Below are 20,323 nucleotides of genomic sequence, written 5' to 3'. Positions count from 1 at the left end.
ATTAAATTTCTTACTTGGATATACACGTGAATTGCGTGCATGTCTTTTTCACACAATGTCCTGGTAAAATCTTCCCCTTTTGGAGGTTTTTATGAAGGCTGTGACAGATTCTAGCCTTTCCTTCAGCCCTAAAGATACCTGTTTCCTGTAAAGACTAACATGGAAAAACCCAAATCTTTGTGTTTTCAGTACATAAGGTGAGTGTCAACAACTTTCTGCTATTACTCTTCTGCTCACATTAGAACACCGTTCATAAGCAAAAATTCTCTGTACCATTTTTTCTGAGGAAAACAAATTCTTCAAAAGCCTTACATGTGCTCCTCAAATGTGTTTGTGAAAGGAACTCTGAGAGGGTTGAAAATAATAACGATGCTGTGTGGACTCTTATGCTGCTATTTCAATGTATTTATCGGAGTATATTTAAAATTGGAAAAAATGCAAGATTTTCTATGCATAGAACCATGCAATGAATTGTCAACTTTTCTAGCATAATGCATAGTTTCAGTATAAACTCAACTTCACTTCAGACTTACTAATATCTGAAATTTGGTCTAGAATCTGTTTTCAGCAAAAGTGACTAGGCAGAGTTAAATTAAGCTTTGCTTCTATATTTTTATAGGAATGTATATTGTTCAGGAAGAAGCTGAATATGCTGGGGCACTTTGGAAAAAATCAGTACAAGAGAAATATATATACTTTTTCTTTTTTTTTTTTTTTAATGTGAACCAAGCATTAAGTCCATATTTCCCTAAGGTATATATCTTGAATCCTATTGAAAATGCTTACTATCATGTATATAATGAACTTTGGACAGATTTGGGGGATTTACTGATTTTGAGAAAACATGCTGTGTGGAATTGTTTGTAACATTAAGACTTCCTGAGAAGACAGGCTTATCTCTGGATTTGCTATAATATTTAATTTCAGCTTAAATTTTGTGGAGAGAGAAAAGCAGATACTTGTAGGGAAGATGGAACAAGAAGTTACAGATCTCAACAGAAAGCAATTTTTCACAATATCACAGAGAATGCAGTGGCTACAGACTTCTTAATGTGAGGACAAGGGTATGAATGTTCATTTGTAGTGTGTGCATTTAACATTCATGCAGACTTGATTGCCTGTGTATGTACACATGAGTTCCATTACCTGAGAATTTTTTCCTGACTCTAAACAGAGAGGAGAAAGTTGAGATGCTGAAGCAGAAAAGAGAGAAGGAACTGTGAAATGGATGGGTGTCTTGCTATCAATCTTCAGTATTTCAATTCACCCAGAATAACCTGTGCCTTTCTTTTAATATGTATATATTAAAATATTTTTCTTGTAGACTGAGAATTGAGTCACAGCTTATGAAATGCTGAAAAACTGCTTAAAACTGCATTTTCATTTAAGCTACTTGAATTTGAGTAAGGAAAAATTAAGAAGGTCAGTGGACTGGACAACTTAGAGACCTATCCATCTTCATGCTTTTCTGCCTTGCTCTTAGCATTTCAAAATAACTTGCATCAGATGTTGCCAAACATTATGCCTTAGGGCCACTTTCAGAATCTTGTTTTATTTTGCATCTAGCAGACTGCAAATAGACATTGAGAAGGCAACAAGGTTCTAGTGAAAACTGACAATGAAGATATTTATATTCATCTTTAAGTCTGTGGTTTTTTTTTAATTGTTGTTTTATTCGAATGTGAAACAGCCTTTAAAAAGTGCATATGTGTCCAGAGATCACCCTCAAGCTTACTTAATAAAATGAAATTAATCTAGATAGCTTTTTTTTTTTCATAAGGGTATTTAGTGCACATGCTGAACACAGCTATAAATATCGTATAATGTGAATAAAATATGATTGCAGTGGAAAACACACATCTTTTTTGTAATGATTTATTTCAGATATTAGCTAATCCACTTTAAGTGCAAGGAAGCATTTATACCATCCATATAGAAATGAATTATTCATTAATCCCTTTGTTTTAAAGGTATCATTAAAATTTTATTTTTAAACATACTGCATTAAAAAGATCTCTGCTAATTAAAAACGGGAACATTATCTGGTATCTCACATTCCTCTCCCAGTCCCAAAGCAGCCTTTACCTTGGACTACAAAATATCTTTCTGGAGGATGGACTGGTGCAACCAAGGCATGGTCAATAGCTATTCATTTCTGGAAGGGTTTGCTGCCTCCTGATGGTCAAGGCATCCTCAAGTGGTGTCTCTTTGCATGAGGCTGGAGCCAGAAGAGATCCCAGAGTGCAACTGGAATAATTTGAATACAAGGGTTGTTCTGGAAGTCATGCCTCCTATTTTATTATGTTGGCCCCCAATATCATAGACCAGTGTTGGTGGTATGGCAGTAAGGGTTGTTGTGATGTGATAGATGACAGCAGAGGGGCAGTCCGATAATATGACGACTGATATGGAAGTGTGGATTGAAGCAAAAGTGTGTCACTGAATTCCTCCATGTAGAAAAAATGGCACCTGTTTACATTTGACGCTTGCTGAACATTGATGGAGGCCAAACAGTGGATCTAAGCACTGTGAGGTGGTGGGTGGTGTGTTTTAGCAGTGGTGACAGCGATGTGGAAGACAAGCTGTGTTGTGGACAGCCATGTACAAGTGTCACATCACAAAAGAATTGCTCAATCAACTCATCTGTGTGAACATGCTGATGGGCATGATGATGTTGAAAAATAGTGTTTCGTAGCTGAAGATTTGCTCTATCAAATAGTGTTATTGTGCTCTTTCTAGCAGTTCTTGTTTCTATGGAAATAAATAATTTGTTCTGAAAGTAATGCCTTCCATGCAATACTCTCTCCTGTGGTTTGATGTGATCACTCTGAAGTACTTTGGAGTCCTGAGTTCCCATGAAATTTATGTAAGCATTGCTTACAGTTGTGAAAGGAACAGAATTAGCCCCTTCAGAGAGTACTACAAGATATTTGCGTAATGAAGTTCTGTCAAGCCAGCAAGATTGAAAGCTTGCCCTTCCCAGAGAGCAAGCTCTGAACTTCTTCCTGGTTTTCGATATCAGAGATATGGCAGGGTTTTGTAGTGCTTGGTCTCTTACTTTAAGTAACAATGGACATCACTGAAAAACAGGACAACAGCCTTCTTAAAAACACCAACAGACTGTGATGGCCTCAATTTTAGTGGGGAGCTTACAAAAGAATCTTACCTCAGCTTGTTTATTCATCAAATCTATTCAAATTTTAATTGTTGGCTTTTAGGGCATTTGTTTTGTCTTTTTTTTTTTTTTTTTGTCGTGTAATTGCTGAGGGAGCATAACTGGGAAGGGAAGGGAAGGAAATACCACTGTTCTGATTTTATTATGAGTGATTGTTGTTTTGTTGCTTATTTTTTATTTAAGGTCAGTGAGAAAACAGAAAGCTTGAGATGCTTGTCTTCTAAAAGCAGCAGTTGCCAATGTTTCTGACAGGGTCAATTGGAAATATGTAAATAGGATGAGGCAGCTCTACTGAAATTAATGGACAACTTGTTCCAGCTGAGGATTTGCCCTAATGTTTTGTTTATAAAAATTCTGTGAGAATGCATGAAAACATTCATATTTTTATACCCAAAGATAAACCTTCTTGTAAAAGCTCTAAAAGCTCATAAACAGTTTAAAATCAATTCTGAGAGCTGATATTACTAGCAGCTGAAACTTTGTTTTGATTGACTGGTGGCATGAAATCAAGAGTCTTCCACTAAACCTGGAAGAGTTGCATCAGTAGCTCCATGCCATCATCCTTCTGCAGTCACAGCTTTGCATGTAGCCACTGCACATGCATATTCTGGGTCACTTAGTACTGTCATTTCTTTGCTTTTATGGGAGCTGACTTCATTATTGAGTCTAACTTACAGTGCAGATCTTCTTTTCCATTGCTTTGTGCTGCATACTTTGTGCAACATGGAAGTAAGACTTCACTACATGAAAGTAATGCTTTCACGTAGTGAAAAATGAACTTTTTTACAACGTAAAAAGACCAACATTCTTTTAATCCTCTCATAGTGCTGAGAGAAGAAGTGGGAGGACATGGTAATTGTGACACACTGGGCTGACTTGAAACATCACCGTTCATTTCCTATCTCTGCCATCAGTATTATTTTGAGATGCTTAATCCTTGTGCTCTCAGTTTCCCCATGGTTAAAATGTGGTTAATAAGACTTGTCTGGGAAGATTTTTGAGTAAGTGGATTCGTTTCTGTTATGTTTTGTTTGCCTTATTGAGTTTCAAAGTAAAAACTGTGACTTTAAGGAGAAAAGTGTGTAACAGACTATGAATGGTAAAGGTGACAATTATGGAGTCGGCACCTGTAAAAATACCTTTAAATGTATCTTTTTCTTTTACACATTCTCAACATCGCTCTCTCTCTGGCACAGTTATACCTTTTCATTGTTATATATATATATATTTTTTCCCCATATATAGGAAAGGATCGGGGAAATTAAGCTTGCCATTTTTACAAAGCTTGACAAACATGCCTCCCACCCTAGGAGATATTTGTAGCATTTGGTACATTCTTCTGTGGTTTTCAAAGAGCTTTCTATCTTGAGGCTTTTTACACTGTGGTCTTAGGGTAGTTTTAAGGAAGTGAAAATTCTTTGTTTTGTGAAAGTAAGCATTGTTTTCCATACCCTTGCAGTTTTTTAAACTGGAGTGTTTTAGTGTGAAAAATGTGTTTGTCAGTGAAACACTGGGGAGATTTACATGGGAAATCAAAGGCTCTGTGAGCCAGAGGATGTGATGACTTTTGGATGTGCTTAGAAAAAGCCTCCTCTAGAAATTCAGACACCTCTTCTTATCTCACTCCTGAAATGGTTTCTTGCCTGTAGCTGATTTTCACAATGCAGATAAAAGCAGCCCAAAGGCTGCTTTAATTTTTGTTCACTGGGTATGGTGGCTAAGGCACCGTACATAGTAGGAAAGACAGCAGGAAAACCTGTTTGAGTCATTGTCTATTTTTACTTACAATGGGACATCAGAGGGAGCAGCTGAGAGACCTATGTGAATGTGTGTGTTTGTTGCATGACCTCGATTGCTGCTCTTGTTGTAAGTCACAAAGCAGTATTACAAGATCTTACCCCCAAGTATCTGGGCTTTTATTGGTTTTCAGTATGTTCAGCCCTCGAGTAAATACATATAAGACCACAATTTCAGCTTAGATTTTTAGGAAATAATAATTATATTTGTTTAAATAGTACCTGAGGCTTTCAAATATCCTAGTAACTCTGTCTCCTTCCAAGCATATACTTTGGAATTACAATTAACATGAGTTTGTTATAGCAGAATGATACAACCATTTCAAAGTTATACTACTTCATTTTATTATTTTTTTTTACCCATTTCCTAATTGATTTTTTTTCTAAATTCACAATAGTGGAAAATAGCAAAACAATTATATTGCAGTTTATAATTTTATCCTGTGGAAGTGTTCAGCACTTTCATGAGTGTCTTAACTTTCTTCCCTGTTTTGAAATCTTACTTTTTTTTCTTATTATTATTATAGTTGTCATATATCCATATCTTGCTGCCTTTGTGTTAGTCCTCAAGGTGTCTAGTGAGTGCTTTCTTTCTATGCCAAAAGGCGCACCAAATATGTCTTCCTATCTGTATTAGCAGTGGTGAATCACTGGCCTAAGTACTGAATTTAATGTGAAAGTTGATTTGGAGTGAAACCAGCTAAGCTGCCATACTTTCTGAAGTTTGCCACCCACCATCAAGAAGGTTTTTCCACCGGTGAGCCCTAGAGTTCTGCTTTTACTGTGTTTCTGTTCCCTCAACAATTCCAATACGTTGGTTTGCGTCTACTGTACAAAAGTGAACCAGTGTACAAATGGATTTCCTCCCCCCCTACAATGATCTGTAGGTTTCTCAAGCATGGTTTATGATTTAGGTTGCACATTTTGTGACTGGATAAGAGCTCAAAGTAAACTTTAGGAAAACTGGAGGGGTGTCCTGATATGATGGGTCTCTAATTAACAGTCAGTGAGATACTAATTCTTTTTAGCATGTTGCATCCCTCCATATATCCCTCCATCTGGACAAGTTGAATGCTTGGTTTTAATGTATGTTAAAGAATCTTGTATTTTTAGAAATGTTTATTAATAAAAGTTATACTCCGGCAACATAGCTAGTCACAGATATTTGTATTCTTCAGTGTATGGTGCCAGACATTTGTCAAGTTGATCCCTTTGTCATCAACTGGTACAGGAATTCTGGATGTGGAATTGACCTGTGTATACTCTGTTACCCAAATATAAGTAACAGAGGCATTTGTTTATGCAGGGATTTAGGTAAATGCTCATTTTCTTCCCTTACTAAACAAACATATCCTTCCCATAAGCACTCTAGGTATGCAGCTTCTATCCTGCTTGAAATGCATGGTATTTTTATGTGAAGAGAAGCAAGTTACTGAAGACATAAATCAGTCTTCACTTTTAGGAGCATGGCTGTCTTCCAAGTAGATACTCTTTGGATATGTTTCGGATGACATAGAAAAGATCGTATTCCACACTCCAAATCTGTCACGTTTCTTGCCAGAATTTGGCATTAGACCCAATCTGATATTCTGCCTTCTGAACACAAGTGATTCCATTCAATCTACAATCTGCTTGAACAGAAAAGGAACGAGAATGCCTGGACTGCGTTTATGAACAAAAAGGGATTAACCATTTGTGTTAAAGCTTCAATTCTTTTTTTTTTTTTTTTTTTTTTTTTAGCCTGACCCTATTTTATCAGAGCAAACTGAAGAACAATGGCTCTAGAAATAGATGTAAGAATCAGCAGCAGAACAGAGGCTGTTGTAATGTGCACAACTATAATTAACTTCAAAGGGAATAAGGCCTATGCATCAGTTGGCAGCAAGACAGGGACTTCACCTTTTAGAATAAAATAACACCAAATATGGCCTATCTAATCATATTTCCAATGTGCTTAGAGCTCTTTCCATTCCTCTCTGAACAATAATCCTTGTTCATCTCATATTATGCTTTCTTTTTAGTGTCATTGAGAACTTCCTAGGAAGCTTTGATTTTTACTTTTTTTTCGTAAGTCTATCACATACACTTTCCTTTTATTTTGTGCTCTTTGTTTTTATTCCTAGCCTCAGAATTAGACATTTTTGCCCGTCACTCTTGCTAATTGATTCCTTATCTAATATGTAACTACAGTCAGGCACAATAAAACTGATAATTGCAGTACTGTAACTCTTTTCTTTCGTTCTAATATACTTTCATTACAAGTACTCAGAGCTGTTTACACCAGTACTTCACGCAGTGCTGTAATTACTGTTTTATAGATTTTCTAGAAGTGTATGTATATACATGTATGCATTTCATTACTGTATTAAAAATGTTGATTTTGTACTTGCAAAGTGTCTTTGAAAAAAAAACTATGAAAACAAGGTTTTTTAGTTTTTACTTCAGTTAGCTCGGATATTATTTTTTTGTCTAATGAGATCTGTAAATAAAAATCTTTTTCTTTTTTGATTTCTATTTCATTTTTTTCCAAATATATATATTTTTTTCCTACTCTGTTGATTTATTCACTGAAAGATGATTTTTCCAAGTAATTTTTTAAAAGGGACTGATACGAATCCATGTTTGTGCATCCATATAGACACATAGCTATATACTTTTTTCACAGTTCACAACTTGGGGTTAGTTGAAGATTGCAGTCAAAACTTCTGAATTCTGAAATTAGCATTTCATGCTCATTTCTTCTGGAATGTTTCTTTTACTTCAGAAGTGCATGATTCCTCTTTGTGCAGAGCTAAATCCCTTTGGTGAATCTAGAGACAATTTTTTGAATGTTAACTTATGCCACTGTTCAGGTCTCTGTATATCAGAAAGAATTGTTTGTTGCAGAAGTGTTTCCAACATGTCTACATTGAATTTCTTATACACATCTTTCAATTTTGCTTCTAATGACTTCAGCAGGTAGAATATATGTAGACAACTTGAAGGACTGTGCAGTCTCTTCTAAACCTTCTCTCATTTTTGACTAGTCTTTTCCCATTTTTGTTTTGCATGGACAAACTGTGCAGGTCTTTTTCCTATAAATAAAAATGTACAGCATAGAATCAGAGTAGTTTGGGTTGGAAAGGACTTTAGAGATCATCTTGTTCCACCCCCCCTCCCACCATACTAGGTTGCTCATCCAGAATGTGTGTTTAAATCTCGTACTTGATCTGTTTCAATGAGTCCAAGTTCTTTAAGATCTGAAATTACTCCCATGCCTTATTCCTTTGTATATAAGTTGTATAGAAAGGCTCGTAGCTTGAAGAACATGTTCTTTGATACATTCAGGTGTCTTGTGAGACTGTATGATCAGTCTTGCTATCTTTCATCTGTTTATGTAAAGGTGAACTCACAGATATGAGAATAAGCCTGGCTTATACAGAGTAATAAAAATGCGTTGTGTATTATTTTTCCCATATGGGCCTGAGCTGTACTGAAATGTGTTTGATTTGAAATTAATGTTTTATCTCTCTGACTTATTGTATGTCCAGCTTTAAAGAGAAGGAAATTGCTCTAAGTTTTACTTCTAAAAGGTATTCTTCCTCTATGTATTTACTGAGAGAAAGACAAACTAGCAGAAGGCATGCTCTTAAAAAATACAGTGGAATGGCAAGAGTTCTTTGTCTTTGCTTGGCCTGTAGAGGACAAATCCATGTCCTAACCCCTTTTGGGGTGATGTTTCAACAGTGAGAGGCAGACTCCAATGACTGGAATAACTTTACACTCCACTGATCTAACTTAAGGTCTGGCTGTCACCTAAACAGGTAACTCTGTTTCTCTCTTTGGACTTGTCCTCTTCTCAGCTTGACCTACACAACCCTATGCTTTGATTTCCAGGATGTCATTCAGACTGGTAAAACAGCTGAACCAGCTAACCAACATTCAAAAAAACATGTCTCTAGCCAGACTTCAGATGAATATCCAGAGCTGCTTTCTTTCTGCCTTAATTATGCAGAATTCCCTGGGGCTTCAGAAAGTGTTTTGATTGTGCAAGTGATGCTGAATAAGGCCTCTAGTTTACAGAACTAATTACCCTGTACTTTAGTTTGGCTTAAGTACTCTGGCAAAATTTTGCTGCTGGATACATTTGTGTAATTACTTTTGGAGGTAGTAGTTCTGGAAGAGGCCATCTCAAGGCAAAATTGGTTTTATTAATAACATTAAGTTAAATCTAATGTTTCTTTATTCTCACAATCTGTACCCCAATGCTGCGAAAAAGATAAAGAGTCAAGGACAAATCTCTACAGTATACTACAGTATTTTCCTGTCCACGTTTTTTATTCCCAACTGTTATCTGTAGCTGCGAACGAATGCTGTCATGAGACATTCTATTTCCTTTTAAATGCTGGCTTTCCCAGTATACTTTCAGTTTTCCCCAAAGGTTTCAGTGTCTTTCCCAGCATCAGTAGCAATTAAAATATCTCCCAGAAGGACGGATTTTACTTCCAGCTGTGTTCTACAAGTGACTTGAAAAGACTTAATAACTCATGCAGAAAGTGGCTTATATTCCAGGGGAATTACTTAAATGACTTTATTTCTTACTCCAGCTCTGAGTTCAAAGGGGATTCATATGGCACCCACACCACAAACTCTCTCTTTAATTCAGAGGTTAAATGACATCAAACGGGAATGAAAAGCTCCTCCGCTGTCTTCACCAGCAGCACTGGGGGCTTTCAGTGCAGCAGAGCGGTGATGCCCAACAAACTTCTTACAAACCTCTTGTTCAGCAGCTTTTCCAACTACCTGCAAGAGCAGCCCACAGAGCAGTGCTGGTGGTGGCTAGGGAAGTACCATCCTGATAAACTGTACATGAGAGGTGTACCAGCTTCTACTGCGCCTGACGCTCTTTGAATCAGTTTGAGGGATTTAGTGTTCTACCTCTTGCAAATTCACTCTTTGTAAGTTTTTACTAATTAGAAATAGCTTAATATTCCATAGTGCTTAGAACCACAATCCCCATTGAAGTCTGAGCTTACAGCACTAAGCTCTTCTAGCAATACTCTGTGGATCAGATACCAAATTCTTATTTCCTTCCTTTGCTTTTTGCCTTTGTGAATAGGCATTTTAATGTAAGAAAATCCTTCTCTTTTAAAATCTTCTGCAATTTTTATTTTTAAAAATATTGTGGTGTTACTTATTTACATGAGAAATGAACATTCTTTTTGTCTCCATTTCCAGTGTAAATGAAAGATCACCCAAGAAAATGCTGTAAAATACTCCCATTGGAGCAGCTGTTGAAAAAGTGTCTCTGTGGCACTCCTCCATCTGAGAAGTGTTTTAAACTGAAGAAGCCAATGAAGCTAGTGACCTTTGTGTTTAATTTTTTCAAGAATTGGGTTTTTTATCTTTGCTATTTACTTTTTTTTTCACGTTATTTTAAAATAAGGCTTGAAATTCCAATCAATTTCCTTTCCCTTGTGTATTGTCTGTCAGTCTTCCCTTCATATCGATGACAGATCTTAGTAGCTTAAAAATCCAAACTGATTTCTTCCCACCTCCTACCCCCTCAGAGGAGAGCTCGGAGGAGAGGAAGACTGTTTTCTGGTCATTATTTCCTCTTTTATTTTTTTTTTTTTTTTTTTTTTTTTTTTTGTAGTACTTCTTACTGTGTTTTGGTGCAGATCTCTTGTGGCAAAAAGTAAATAAATATTTGATGACATAGAATAGTTGGATACTGAGTCAGTCATAATGATATTGCAGTTTTGAATTAGTTTAGATAAAAATTCTTGATGAGGAAAACAAAATGTGACATGCTGCCTAGTGCAACTGCCAGCTGCAGAATGAAAGGGGAAAAAAATGTGATTTGGATTTTCTTTTGTTTATTTTTCCCCTGTCTCTGTCTGTCAAACCTGTTGCTGTTGGACAATGAATGAAATATTAGTGATGGCTGTGATGTGTCAGTAGTTGATGAAGTGAAGTGCTATTTTGCTGTTCGAGGGCCATTCAACTCCACATTGTTTCTCTGGTCTGTTGCTTCTGTCATTCAAACTATTATTACAGTAAATGTTAAAACAATGCCACCTGATACTGCAGCTCTCCTGGTATATTTAACTAGATTTATAGTGCCTCATTGTCAGAATGCTTTGGGGGACAATTACAGTTACTTTCAGCAATTTAAGCAACGTAAGATTTACTAATTATCAGTGAATTTCTCCCCATCTCGTTTCCAAGCTAGTCACAGATATTTGTTGAGGAATGCTCTGGCAGTTCATTTTGAATGCTCTGTTCTCAAGTCTGATGAGCAGGTAGTGAAGCTGCACAGATCAGACCAAAACCAAGGCTTCAGGTATGTTTTTTTCATGTATGTTTTGGCACAACACGGAACAAGAAAAGCAGCAGGACAACAGAGTCAGTCTTTGAGCATCTGCTGTTGCCTACAGTGCTGTGGCGGGCTCCGGTCAGCTGGGAGGTGTTGCTGCTGTTTTCCTCATCTTCCCAAGCATTCCAGATTTTGATTTTCGTAAGTGTCTTAAGGAAAATGAAGCTTCTTTAAGATTCCTGCATTGTTCTGATGTCTGAATGTCAATGTGTTTCACTTTTCAAATGTAAAGCATACGAGTCTTGGTTGAGGAAGAAATAACGTGGTTGTGCATGCAGCCGTTAGCTCAAAAAGTTATTGCAGGGGAGTAATTGCATAAGCAAAGTGGCAAATGGGCTACAATGGAGTTAATATTAAGTAGGGACTTTTGTAGCCAGGGAGGGCAGTGGTGCTCATTTTGAGGTAGCCCATCCTTAGCAATTTCGGTTACTGATAACTGATCTGGGATTGTTGTCTCCATTTTTTGACTCATGAAATCTTACTTTTGCATAACACAAATGCAGAGTGATGAGTGCATGTGCTTAAAATCTCGAGAAAACCACTAAGGACGCCCCATCCTATGCTAATGGAAGTCCTGCTGCTATTCTTACTCAGCTAGGCTTGACGGAGAGCTGCACTGTAAGTGCTCCCATTAGCATCATGTAGAGGAAAGCATTTCAGCTAATGTGCTGTGCTTATTTCCTCCCAGTGGCCCTCCTCACTTCTTGGCTTGCTCTCCCCCTTCCCCTCCTGGTACAAGAGGGGAGGCTGTAGAGATCATATTGCTCACTGCTAAGTGTTCTGTCCAATCCTTGGTCTCTGTAGCACGTTGGTTATTTTATACTGGTGCTGGCATGAACAGAATACAAAATAGGCTTATTCTGTTAGTTCATTAAACTTACCAGATTCTCTGAGGCTCCTTAAGTGACAGGGAGCAGCAACACAAATACCACATTTGGCATGTTTTTAAATTTTAGGTACAAGGCTCTTCTTTTTTCTTTTTTTTTCCTATATTTTATCTTCAACTCTGTGTTTCAGAAGAACTCGTTCCATAATTAGTACTGAATTTTTGGTTCTGTATTTTCAGTCCTTGGGCCAAATTAAAAAACAAAAAAAATCAAAATAATATGCATACTGATGAGCTCTGTAATGATACATCCCTATTGTAAAGTATGTATATGTAGAAAGAAGTGATATTTTTGCTGTCTGGCTCTAAAATATTTTGGAGAGGCACTGCATGTGCTCATTTGAGCTCTCAATTTTAAATGAACTAGAGCTGCATGCAGCAGAATCTCATAAAAATCCCGGTAATAGCACAGCTGGATGATAAATTATGGGAGGGCAGCTCGAGGGATGTCAGTCCAAGGGTTGTTTTGCAATTTCCTTTGAATGTCACCTTTTTTACTTCAGATATTGGGACTCTCTGTGGAATGTCCAAGAAGTCTGTCTCCAGCTGCCTTCATTGTTTCTCTGTGTTTGTTTACCTTTTTGGTGGCACTGGCCAGCCTGCTTGCAGCTGGCAAACCAAACCAGGGAAGTACTCTGCCCAAGGCACTCTCTGCCATGTTTGTTCCTCCCGCGTGGATTTGCTCCTTTGTGCTTGCCAGAGTACTATGGATTACTATCAATGCATTCCCCTCTGCACTTGGTTCTTTGCTTATACCTTCCCTCATCTTTTTGTCACAAGTGCTTCTTCCACTTCCGTGTAATGGTTAGGAACTTGCCATGAGATTGTAACCAAATCATGAATCTTGATGCTGCTCTCTGGTGGTTTCTGTTGCATTTGCTACTCTGATTTTCCTAGCCAGCATGGCTATTTATTTACTTGCATAATTTTCAAGGTTTCTTTTTTTTTTCTTTTTCTTTTTTTTTTTTTTTTTTTTTGGTCTAATTCTTACTTTCTCAATTACTTCCTAAAATAACACCCCCAAATTTATGCACCATCTCAACATGATCATGTATGTGAATGCTAATTATGTGATTATGCCTTTGGAAATTTGATCCTGTTAGGTACCTTTGCAGTTGCATTCTTAGCATGTTATTAAAGCTTTTTTTTTTCCTAGTTATGTTCAGATAGAATTGCAAAGGAGCAAATTCCTGTAGTGTTTGGCTCAGTTTTAGAGAGGCGATGGTGTGAGTAGCTCCAAACAGAAATTGAGATTCCTTGTCCTATTACTAAGACATAGAAATTTAATAATCATTTAAAATATTAGACTTTCTGTGATCTCCTGCAGGATGGCTCCTAACATCTTAATCCTGTATGTGTAAACAATAAAATAGTAACTGGAAGATCTGTTCAGAATTGAAAGCTATTGGCAATTAACAACAGAGTAGTTTATTAAAAATAAATTTTTTAGTGAAAGAAGAGGCTACAAAAAAAGTAGCTAATGTTTCCAGTGAATCTCCTCCTGTCTGGCATCAGGGAATGAGTCAGGAAATTATGTTTCTGCCTGGGTATAGGGTCCTCTGAAGAACATGATTTTCTTACTGTAAAATTAGAATAAAGGAAAATTGAGACTTGGTAGTCCTTGAGGTGTTGGGTCACTGGGGCATCCTTCTGCTGTTTTCTTTTCCCTTATTAGAAAAGGACTAGGCCTACATGGGGACATGGGCTGAAAGGAGTTCCTGGGAGCTAGGATTCTTCATGTGAGTAGATAAACAGAATAGGTAATTAAAATGACTGGATGTTATATAACTTAGAACAATCTATCTTTTCAGTCAGGTAAATATTTATTATTCTGAATATATACTTACCATGCTTTGATGCTGTATACTGTCATTTCTGTTTGAAACTTCTGTGCTAGCTTTCAATACAAGGATTGCAAAGCCTCTACAGAGGGTGCTAGGAGAAAGTAAAGTTGGGACTCATTCCACAAAATGCAGGAACCATATACACAATCTTGAGCTCCACCTACCGGGAATGTAATGCTGTGTCTCAGCATGGACCAGCTTGCATCAGCACCGTGATTGCAGCTAACATTGCTTGCAGATTTTTTCAACATGGTAATGTTAGCTTGGTGCTCTGGTGGCTGCGGTTCCTGTTTCTCAGCAGAGCTGTTAGCCTTGAGCATTGTGCTGATAGCTTTATGTTGCTGACAGTGATACCACTGGCATGTTCAAGGCTAGCTTGAGTATCTGTGTTGAACTTGCTCATAGATTTGTCCACACTTGACTGGCTTGTACTGAGAGCAGGTGCAGGACGAGAAACTACCCTGTACAGATGACTTGTTGTGCCTCCCTTTGCTTGTTCTCAAGTTGAAAATACTACTTTTCTAAATGCTTTAAAAATTTAAGCACAAAGGGTGCTATGTAAAATCCTCAGCATGACTAAAGAAAATAGGCTGTATGGTGATGAAGGTGAAGAAAGGAGACAAATATCCAGATGGACCGCATCCAGCTTGGATCCCCTCTACAGAATCACAGAATTGTAGGGGTTGGAAGGGACCTCCAGAGATCATTGAGTCCAACCCCCCTGCCAAAGCAGGTTCCCTACAGCAGGTCACACAGGTAGGCATCCAGGCAGGTCTTGAACATCTCCAGAGAAGGAGACTCCACAACCTCCCTGAACTTAGAGGAATTTTGGGAGGTGTACTGGTTCCTAGAAGTAGTCTCAAAGATCCATAATTAGATCAGATTATAACTCTCCAATTTGCTGTAAATTGTCTCCTCTCTAATCTTTTCAAAGAAGTTTTTCTTCCTCTTCTCCATTTCCAGCATCTACAGATACAACTAGCAGTAAGCAGACAAGAAAGGAATGAAGCTTTTTCCACTGCCATCTTAGGCTGGGATAAGAAGCCCCCAGGATATATTTTGTGCCTTTTGCTACTGAGGAGACTAGCAGGAATGATCTCCTGTTAGTAGCTCACCCAGCCCACTGGAGAGGGAATGGGTTAGTGACTTGGGCTTCTCAAAGTCACTAGGAGGTCTTGACCTCAAGGTTCCAGAGAAGGAGAAAAGAGGGGTAATTCCTGGGGTTATGTGCTCACTAGCTGTATCAGCCGCTGCCCTGTCATCTCTTCATCTGAGCAGATGCTTTATCATGGTTTTTGGGATTTCTGAGAATTATCATGTTTCTTTCTCCTCCTGCCCACTCCCTTCCCCCAGTACTTTAAACCATCCTCTTGTCATTTGCCCTAGTGACTTAGGGATTAAGCTGAGTAATGTGACTGCAGATCAGAGCATTTTCAGATAGATTCAACTTCTGTTGCTGCTACTGGTGATGGGAATACCATCATTTTGTCTTTTTTTTTTAATTCAAAGTTGTTTAGTTGCTATAAAACATATACTTGATATAGACTGCTATACTCATTCTCTATTAATCATCAGCAAGCACAGTAAGGCAGTGTGGGCTGTGTGTGTGGAGAAGAAATGAATGTAGATATAATCAGAACTATTCTTCTGCTTGGAGTGAATATTAACAGCAATGTTTTATGATAAACTATAATTGAGGGCATTAATTTACAGGAGGAAATCATCTTCCTTGACAAACGTGATGCTGTTGCATAAGGTGCTGACAAGCAGTATTACCTAGCTTTCAGTAAGTCCTTCTGTATGAATGTGCACGTATAGGAGAGTATTTTAGGATCCAACAGAATATTCTTTTGAAAGTGTTTCACTTTTCAATTTGATTTCCCCACTTGCTTTCTTTTCTTAGGGAGTTAAACAGATTTCATCTCCATCTCTTCATATTTTTTTGCAGCTACAAGTATAGCCTGTATACATATTCATCATTACCTATGCATATTTATCTAAATTTGCTTTCTCAATTGGAATATTATCAGAAGCTTTTATGTGAAGGTAAGCCTGATTTTTGGTCTAGATATATGCTTAGATTATTGCCTTTTATTCTTGTGTGTCTGATCCTAGGTAATTCTGCTGGCAGCAATGACAACACTTCTCAATTGCACAGTTGAAACAGAGTATGACTGTTTTATTGTTCTGTTATTTTTGCAACAGAGCAAAAATTTCAGGCTGTGGCAATAAAATGAGAAGTGTTATTTTCAAACAAAACCAAACCAAGTCAATCTACACCTTTCATTATCACGAATAGAAATAAGGCAGCATAAGAAAGCATTAGTTTCATTTAGGATTATATGGCAAAAACTGTGACTTGGCAGGGGGCGATTTCTCCAGCAGAAAGTGTTCCATACATGGAAGTGAAACAGCTTGGTATATCAGCAAGAAAAGCAGGAACTGACCACTGTGAGCTCATGTAGTATCAGAAAGAACACAAAAAAACACCACATACAGTAGATGAGTGCGAAGATGAAAATGGCTGAGAACCTTGTTCCGCAGAAAAAATTCCAGTAATCTGCAATTTTATTTTGGTTATGGTGATTCATCTCTCTTTAGAAGTTTCTCAACAACGACAACTGTTGTTTGCTGTCTTTGAAACCCACATGCTCCTGCTGAAGGAGGGATTGAACCAGCATGGAATTTGGCTTATCAGACTGTGTCTATGAAGCCAGCAGACTTTGTCATGCCAGATTGCATCTGGATTAGGAACTGAGAGAAAATGTACTGACACATTCTAAAAAGAAAAAGACAAGCTTTATTGGCTTCAATGAAATCTCATAATCAGATAAATGTTTTATACTTTAGTTATTATCATTATTTAAGGCATAATTATATTCATTAAATATGTGCTTTAAAGTTAATGTCAGAGATGTTTCACATATTACAAAAGTGCACGTAAGTCAGTTTTCATCTTGAGGCATCTTCTGATCCTCATAAGAATTTATCATGCTTTTTGATGTGTTTTTATGAAAATCAGGATGGAAGAACAGTGCTTTTTTTTTCTTTTTTTTTTTTTTTCTGTAAGCAGTAAGCAGAGAACAGTGTTGTTTATGATCGTGTCTTGAGAGGACATTGGTGCAGACCTGAAAGACTGCGGTTTAAAGGGATCAGTGGCTTATGCATCTCACTCTGAAGAAAAGCTGGATGTTATTTAAGTATACATTAGTAATCTGAACAGAAAACAAATAAGTAAAAGTTCATATTGCTATTTACAGGAGGTTAAGCTGGTTGACAATTGTTCCCTTTCCTGAAAGGAATCTGACCAGCAGTTTTGTATGTCATTCTCAGAGAACACCAGTGTTTGCAAACTGTATACAAACCTAGGAGAAACTGGATGATTGCAAACACTCCCAAACATTTGTCAAAAGTATAGCTGTGGAAATTTGCTATTTCTAGCTAACCATATGTAGATTATAAAGAATGTCAGTTTGATGTGGATAAGGGAAGAAAGGGGCAGGAATGGGATCATCATGATTTCTACTGATTGATAACTGGCAAAAAAAAAAACCATCTTGGGTTATTTGGACAGATTATCTGAAACAGCATATTTCTAGCATTTATAATTAATGGAAGATGTGGCTGTCTGCACTAGATGAGACTTTCTGTAAAGCTATGGGGATCGTGCTACCAAAAATATAGGCCACATTTAAGCAGACTGTAGTAAAGCCTAATTAGTAGGTGGGTTATTCATCACAATACTGAAATATTCATTAGAAAATAAAAAGTTTGCAACATCAGTCTACATTTTGTGTTAAATCACAGCACAAAACCAAAGAAACTTGGTGTTATTGCTGCCAGTACGATGCCAACTGGAGGGATGAAGATGTTTCAACAGTAAGGAAGGTGTCTTCCAGACAGGAGAAAAGGATTGATAAAAGGAGAAAGAAAAATAAAACCTGAGTGTTCTAAAGCCTTGGAGGTTTGGTACAGTTCTACAAAAAAGTGATTTTCTGTTTTTTGAAAGGATAATGATGGCTGGAAACACTAGTGTAAGAAGTAGTTTGGTCACTGAAAAGGAGCAATCTATTTTATTTGCATCTAGTGGAGAAAGTAGTGACAGCCTTTCCAACCCAGAAAAAAGAGATCAACAGCCACAAATCTAGCTGGTTTTTTGTTTGTTTGTTTGTTTGTTTGTTTTTTAAGAAAAACTCGAGAAGATGGTAAAAAAAACGTCTACATCCCAACACATCTTAACACAAAAGTTAATTTGTCACTGTGTTATGATTGCAGTGGTGATGTTACCGAATACCCACGCAGAGTGCTTGCTTTATTTTGCAGATGAAATCATGCAAATTCAGTTTTGTGCATATTGCTGGGATGAACAAATTAGATAATTGGTTTATGCAAAGCCTTTTAAAAAAGACTACTCATGGAGGTAGAACAATAGCTTATACAACATAGAATGATCTGGGATGCTAAAGGAAGCAGATCTTCATCAGACTCCATAGCACCAACGGATTCCCAAACATGGTATGCCTATTCCTGTGTGTACAGACATCTTCCCAGGCTAAAGGATTTATTATGCTACTTCCCTGTAGTTCTGAAACTCTTCTGAGGCTTGACAAGCATAATTTATTCAAGTCTTTATGGATTTAGCAAAATGGTGACTATTGTGTCCCATGAGCATCTGAGCTAGTTTCCCACTGGCTTCTTATTGTGCTGAGAGACAATGTAAATACGGGTCATCATGTAGCACTAGTGCACTTCTAGGCTTTGGATTTTTGTTGTTCTTGGTTTGTTTATTTTTAGATGAGTTAAATATTCCCTATATCTCTTTCCTCTGTTTTACTAGCAACTAGATTGTACTGCAGTCATGGAGTGTGCAGGCTTACCTTGGGTTAAATGGTTTCCTCCATTTAAGATATTCTGCAGATTTAAATTCTACAGTGTTTGTTTAGGATTCTGTGCTCAGCACTTTGCATTAGTTGAGAAGAAGCTCTGCATTTAAATTATTCAGTCTTTAAGACTGATGAAAATTGTCAATCACCTTCTAGCATATTTAAATTACCCTGAAGGATGCTTACAGGTGCAAAAAATTCACAGCCAGTAACATTTATAGATTGTTGAGTTTATTTTTTTTGTCATACAACTCTGTCATTCTCTTTGCGTTGTCTTTGTTTTTCATGTTGCTCTGCAGAATATGAGCAGCAACTGATTTTTGGGTATTAAAAAACAAATTCCATTTACTTTAAATTGACCAAACTGACAGTAAAACAAATATTATTAAAGCATGCAATTCTTATTCCTTGGCATTAAAAAGGAATAGCTAGAATGTCTTATGCAAAGGAAGAAAAATGCCTCCTTTGCATGTTATTCAGATAGTATTGGCTGTGAAGCCACAAACTATTGTTACTTCAGATACTTACTTTCTGTCAATGCATACAGAGAATTATGAATTGACTGTAAAAATGGCTTCCTGCACACTGGAGGTGATATTGACCCTGAAAAAGTGGTGATCCATGTTGAAGGAACTCATCTAAGCTGGTATTTTGCTGGCTTGGGGTTCCCCAGAGCAGGAAAGGACAACTGATCAACACAGACTATTCTAGCACTTAAGAAGGATAAAAAGGATGAGCCAGGGAACCTACTGACCTGTTAGTCCTCACCTCTGTGCCAGGGAAGATCATGGAACAGATCCTACTGGAAGTTATGCTAAGGTACCGGGTAGTGATACAAGACAACCAACATGGCTTCACCAAGGACAGGTCACTATTTTTATCAGCTTCATCACTATCAGGTATAAACCAGCCTTCTCAATTTTCTAAAGACAGTCCAAAAATCTCCAGCTTCACATATGCCCAAATGACAGACCTAGATCAGAGCACACAACCAGCTTTTGTATGTGCCTTCTTGTCTTGCAGTTGGCTTTGTTTGGAAACAGTACTGGGGTGCTTGGTCTGCCTGAGGACTAAGAAACTATTTATACTTCCTACTGGCATTTGCCTGCTCAGCACATATTATCATCAAGTAGGAAAGTGTATACCTCCTGTTTCCTTTTTTCACACATGATAGAGTGATATTTTCAGAGTCAAAGCACTAAGTTGGATTGAACAATGCTGTTTATAAGAATGTTGATCTACTGCAACTCAGATGATTCATACTTGGTAATCCACTTGTTCCTGCTTAGCTGACTGCAAAATGATACAGTAATATCATTTCATTAATTGATAGTTTGATCATTGAGGAATTGGTGGCTAAGAACGTAGTTGTTAGTTTCCT

General features: G+C 37.4%; 1 protein-coding gene across 6 annotated transcripts in view; it reads left to right on the top strand.

The window, feature by feature from the left end:
- The window catches only part of LOC125691354 (poly(rC)-binding protein 3-like), a 470,720-nt gene that overhangs the window by 147,421 nt on the left and 302,976 nt on the right, over window positions 1–20,323 (top strand). The window lies entirely within an intron of this gene.

This window comes from Lagopus muta, chromosome 3 (genome assembly GCF_023343835.1).
Source record: "Lagopus muta isolate bLagMut1 chromosome 3, bLagMut1 primary, whole genome shotgun sequence".
Classification (NCBI taxonomy): Eukaryota; Metazoa; Chordata; class Aves; order Galliformes; family Phasianidae; genus Lagopus; species Lagopus muta.
Note: the sequence above shows the minus strand (reverse complement) of the source record. Positions and strands in the feature narration are given on the sequence as shown.